Consider the following 6,158-nt stretch of genomic DNA (forward strand, 5'->3'; position numbering starts at 1 on the left):
CTACTAATTTACAGACATGAGAGTTCACAAAATATAAGGCATGACATCCCACTACTTATGGCGCAAGAATCCCAAAGATAAACTTAATCCCAAGGGGAAGCTCCAATGCCCTTGGGCTTTTCCCAAGCCCTACAAGGAAGCCAGTAACTTTAAGGGGGCCCTCCCAGTGGGACCTCCGCTTTCAGAAGCCCTTAACTAACCAGGGGGGACTCCCCCTCCCCTGTGGGTATCCTTTTTTTCCCTGCAACTCACAGCTCCCAGGCCCGGAGGGTGGTCCTCGTCCTCTACGCCAAGCTGCTCTCTTGCCTGCAATGGGCTTTGGGGGGGTCGCTGTCCCCTGGAACAGGGCTCCTCTATGCAGGGCTTCTGGGGCCTCTGGCTTGGCCCTGTCCGCTATGCAGGTCTTCTGGGGCCTCTGGCTTGGCCCTGTCTGCTGGCTCAGTAGCCCGAGCACCGTCAGGCTCCCTGGACTCAACCTTTTGCTATGGGTCAGAGGCCTGGGCTGCCTCATGCACCACCAGGCTCAGTCCACTCCCAGACCCTCTGTGCAGCACCTCCTGCACTGAGCTCCCAGCCTCGTTCTAGGGGTTGAGGACCTGCACCACCCAAGCACTCCAAAGGTCCTACTCTGTGCACCGGCCTGTGCACTGTGTCTCTGGCCTCACACCAGAGGTTGCAGACCTCAGCCACCTCATATAGCTCCCAGGGTCTGGACACCATGCACCGTGCTGCACTCCGAGAGCCTAGCTGCTGGAGCCATCTGCCATTTCCCGCTGATGGAAGTCTTCAGGGGCGCTTGTGGGCTACTGCTTCACCCTGCTGAGCAGCTCTCCTCAGCTCTTCTAAGCCCCCTCTCTTCTCTGTCCCAGATGTCTCCCCCTCATGCTGGGCATGCAGCTCCTTTTATATGCTCCAGGGCTCTGCCCCTGAAGTCTTCTAGACCTGAGTGTTGCAGTCTTCAACCAGGTCTGGAGTGGGGGGGGAGCTCCTTTCCCCCTCCCATCAGGAAAGTTTTGACCTAACTCCTCTTGCTGCTTCCTGATTGGTGGATGTGCTCCACCAATCAAAACAGCAAGATTTCAAGCCTGGGACTCAGCCCAAGCTCCAAAAGTCAAGCCTGCTACAAGACCCAGGATTTGCCTTTAAGTTCTTCAATTACTATTTACTTAGGAAACATACATCATTTTTACAAATAATTCTCATACAAATATGAAACATGCAATACTAGTATTTTTCATTTAAAAAACTAAGGTAACATTTTTTTTCCACTAAAGGGAAAATGCAATAATATTAGATTGGTCTCTTTGCAATGCATTATCATGTTAGAGGATAAATTGCCTAATATTACTTAGAGGCAAGAATTTCTTAGGGTGATATCGTTTATTGGACCAATTATGTATCTGGGATAAAGTTAGACAAGCTTTCAAATGTATGACATTCTTCCTCTGGTCTCTGATCTCCATCTTACATTTGAAAGTGTATCTAACTTTATCCTCACAACTTAATTGGTCCAATAAAAGGTATCACTCTAAGAAATCTTTGCCTCTTGAATAATTTCTGGACAATCACATCTACAACATCACTCCTACATTATCATATTCATAGCATTACTTAGGACACCCTCTTCCCTGAAATGTCCTTAAACATTTAGAAAATGCAAAACAACTTAGCCTCAAGGACCCAACACCTCAGAAATGTCTATTATCTCACAATTGCTCCTCCAAGTAATGTTAAAAAGATTGTGTTATCTGTATTAACATGCTGCGTTAAAATGGTGGTGTTCTCTTTTAAGTGCCCTGTATAATTTAAGCAAAATCTAAAAATATTAATCCATTTTTTGGAAAATAGTTTTTTCCCCTTTTTTAACTATAATTTACATTCAGATTAATTGATCTGAAATGAATCATAAGAATGCTGGAGGACCTAAAACCCTGAGGAACCCACAGCCTTATGTTAACTTGCTGCATACCAGCAGCTCTAATATCAATTAGACCAATTTGCTTTTTTTCTCCATTCAGAGCCAAACTCAAAACAAAACCTCTCTGAATAATAATGAAAAGCAGCTTTTTTTCCCCTGGACCTCATGGTTTATCTTTAAAGAGTGGCTTCAACTTGAACTGCATCACCTTTTAGTATCATTATTGGCGACTGTATGTTTCTGAGGTGGTAGAATTCTAGTTCTGCAGTTTTAGATAAATACAAATTAAAAAAAACCCCTCAATTGATGTTATATCATAGCAATATCATGATAGGTTGTAGGAACACAGGACTGGCTGGGACCTCCTGGGTTACTGAGTTCTGTCCTCTACTATTTCAGGCACTACTATCAGATAGTCCCTTTCATAGATTTATCAAGATCCATCTTCACAGTAGCTAGGCTATTCTTTCTCGCTGTTTGCAGTGAAAGGCTGTTTGAGAATCTCACTTCTCTACAAGCACGCTTCCTAAATGAGTTCTGACCTCAGCCAACTGTAGACACAAGGAAAATGAAAGATCTCTTAATCTGTCCTCTGCAGTTTGACAATCATGAGTATAATAAGTGCAGCCAGAGGAATTTCCACTCTTCCCTGAAGTGACTTGGGTTTGATTCCTTGACATGTATAACTAAACACTAAACCATCCCGCAGATTTTGGTTTTGATTGACCTTCACCCACTAGGGACAGACTAATCCTATTGCCTTGTACCCTCTGCTTAGTAGGACATTCATTATCAAAGAAGGCAAGCACCATTTGCACTGCTACCTTCCCTAGGCATGCCAGCAGAAGGGCAAGCTTCAACTATGACTGGGACTTGATGTAAATCCCTCTGGTGGAAATGATCCAGGTCATGTGCATTCCCTAGCAAACCCAACTTACTTCTGCAACTGCACCAAGTCTCTTCCAAGATCAAGAAGAAGCAGGGTTTCATACACAGCCTGCTATACAAAGCAGCATGTGCTGGTAAGGACTCAATGCTGCACTGGCTTGTTTTTTTTCTGGAAATCTACCCACACATTAGAAAGTTGAGTGCTGGTAATAGTATGTGACAAGGCAGATGCAGAACCATTTCAACTCTTTCACTCGCATTAAAACTATCCTGCTTTAAACAGAGATACAGTTATAAATGCTTTGCTACTGAGCTGAGCCAAACCAAACCCTCAAGTCCAGCAACAGACATAGGAGGGCAGAGCTTTGGAATCTAAACTAGGATCCAGATTTCACAACCAGTCCATAACCTGACTGGGCTGACTACATGAATGGCTATAACAGTCAAGGTGATTGAAATGTGGCTTGAGATCCACACAAATATATACTTTCTGAGAAATAGGAATTATTCTCCATCATTCCTATACCCCAATTTACCTAGGCATTAGTTTTACAACTCTAGCCACCAGAAAGAAAACCCTTCCATTTAAAGCTGTTCCCTACTGCAAATTCTGTCATTTTCAATGAGTTTTCCACTGTAATTTAAAAGATAACTCATTCCTGTTTCCAGCATTTTAATGCATTTTATTTTTTTTCTACAAGCAATATACGTGTGTAATTAATAAACAATTTAGTATGTTGAGGAACCTAGGAGCTTGGCAAATGTTCTGGGGATATGAAATCTCAGGAAAAGCAGCACATTATAAGAAATAGTAAGTAATTACTTATGTAAGCTTTTCTTTTTAAATTCTAAGAACATTAGCTACTAATTACCTACTAATTACCAGTACTTCAGCAGGTGTTTGCACTTAACTGTAGGCTAAAGCCCCTGTGAAAAACAAACCCCTCACACTCCCTCTCAAGATTAAAACAGAATCCCTCTGGACCTCATAACATGGCATAGGTGCAGGAGTGCTGTTTACTTGTCAGTCCTTTAACCACTTGGTTGCTTAAGGTGAAAGCAGGCTCTAGTTGGTTTCACTAGCTTTTTCTCTAGGTGTCAAGTGATTTAACTAGGATGAATAACTTGAATGGTAACCTAACAAAATCTAAGGGTTAAATATAAACTATGATTAAGATGTCTTCATCACAAGTACATTTATCTCACTTCTGTACTGAGCTGGCAAATCAACCCTCTATTTCCAATCATGAATAGAGCTGGGTGAATAGGGTACAGAAAAAAACAAAAAACACAGCCCTTTTAAAAAAGAATCGCTCTTGAAATTAAAACTAGTGGTGGGATTCTCAGGTGGTGTAATCTGGCACTGGAAGTCAATGTTTCACTGACTTTAAGTCAGTACTCTCCTGATGGACATTGCATGAGAATTTGGCTTCAACTTTTCATTTGGCTTATTCATACTTTCTTCTGAAAGTTCATACAACCAAGGTTTTGTTCATACAAATGTTTGTAAATACTGAACTTCAGGCTCAGAATTGAGATTTGTTTAGTTAAAAAACTAAATTTATCTTGTTATGAAATAATTTATTTTGTTTGGGGGGAAATTTATAGACAGCGAGTCATTAAAATGGAAAAGAGGGGTACTGTGTGCCTTGGATAACCAGTTGTAGAGCTCATACAGCTCATTCTGCATATTGTACCTCTGATGGATACAGACACAATTAGCTCACAAACAGATCATAAAACTATTATTCACCAAATGATTCAAGGTGAATAATCCAAAGAGCACCCCTGTAAGCCCTTACCTCAACAGCTTTCTGCATTGGTCTCTGTCCTCTCTGAGACTTGTAAGAGCTGTTTAGAGTTGTGCGGGCCGGGAGCGACCCAAGCCCTTTTCGCGCTGCACGCGGGCTGTGGCCAGCAGCCCGGGCACGCCGGGGCGGAGAGGGAAGGCCTTCGAGCTGGAATTAGGCACGGACACGTAGCGGTAGTTTAAAAGATTGTTTACTTACACCGAGATGGCAGTGGTGTAGGCTGGAAAGCTTGCTTAAGTTGCGGTTACAGAGAGAAAAGAAAACAAAACTCGAACCTGCAGGGCATGAGGGTATGTCGCATAGGGTTCCGGCAACGGGAAGATGAAAATACGAGGGTACGTCGCAAAGGGTTTCGGCGACGGGAAAATAGACCTGCAGGACTCGAACCCGGGTAGAAGAGCTCTGGAGTCATCCGGCAAGGACTCACATGAAGTTTGCTAGGCTCCGTGGGTCCTTCTGCTACACGAAGTTTGCTAAGCTCCGTGGGTCCGGTTCGTTGCGCGCGGGAGGGGATACGTCTAGGAATCTATCGGCGACAGGGAGAGGCTAGAGGTTGATCAGACCTCTATTGCCTGCTTTAAATGCACTGGGTCCGTAAGGATCCGCAGCGCTTAGAGATCTTCACACAGCGTGAAGTCTCCTCCTCCCTTGTTCGTGGAGTCCTCCAACTTGGGCGGAAACCACTCAAGCCTCTTATACGGCTAGCAAGCCAATCACTAGCCGCCACGTGTGAATAATTTAGAACTGGCCAATAATGGGACCCAAATCTACATACAAATGGCGGGAACTCTTTGCAACGAGCATTTCTGTGCTGCAACAAAGAAATGCACCCTGCAAAGAAAGCTTCAAATTGGCGGGAAATTCTCCCTTGCACCGGGGTTCTCTTTTGCAGCAGAAAACTCCACCGTGCAAGGAAGCTGCAATTTAGCGGGGACAATTTAGCAGTGCCGAAGTGCACACAAACAAAAATCACACCCTTTGGGTTGTGACAAGAGCCAGTGGTTGCTTTTTTCAGTTGTGGAGTGATTGCTTCCCATTCTACAGACAATAAGAGGCCAAAGAAGGTAGTGAATGTAGTCATAATGTTGGCTAGTCTTCTATGGCAGTGGGATAGTTCCCAGTTCCTCTCCCATTCACTATTTACAAACATTTGTACTCATACTTTCACATATGTGGCAGGAATGGTATTTCTATTACAGCAGAGTTTCAGAATTGCATATACCCACAATTCAGACCAGTTTTTCAAAACAGTTCATGACCATAAAAACAACAGGAGCTGCTGACTGTTAAGAACTTTTCAAAGCCTGACAACTTTATTCAGGTGCCTAAATGGAAACCTCTAGTTGCTAAGGTCTTTTAAACATTTGAGCCTAAATCTAAGAAGTTAAAATGGGCTCCTATACATGTACAGGGATTCTGCTCCGACTCGCTGTAATTACAGCGAGTTGAAGCAGATGAATCAAGTCTACTGGAACATGGTAATTACCATGCTCCAGCAGACTCCAGCATCACATATATTTGGATTTCAAAAAAGCCTTTGG

The sequence above is a fragment of the Alligator sinensis genome, unplaced genomic scaffold (genome assembly GCF_000455745.1).
Source record: "Alligator sinensis unplaced genomic scaffold, ASM45574v1 scaffold117_1, whole genome shotgun sequence".
Classification (NCBI taxonomy): Eukaryota; Metazoa; Chordata; order Crocodylia; family Alligatoridae; genus Alligator; species Alligator sinensis.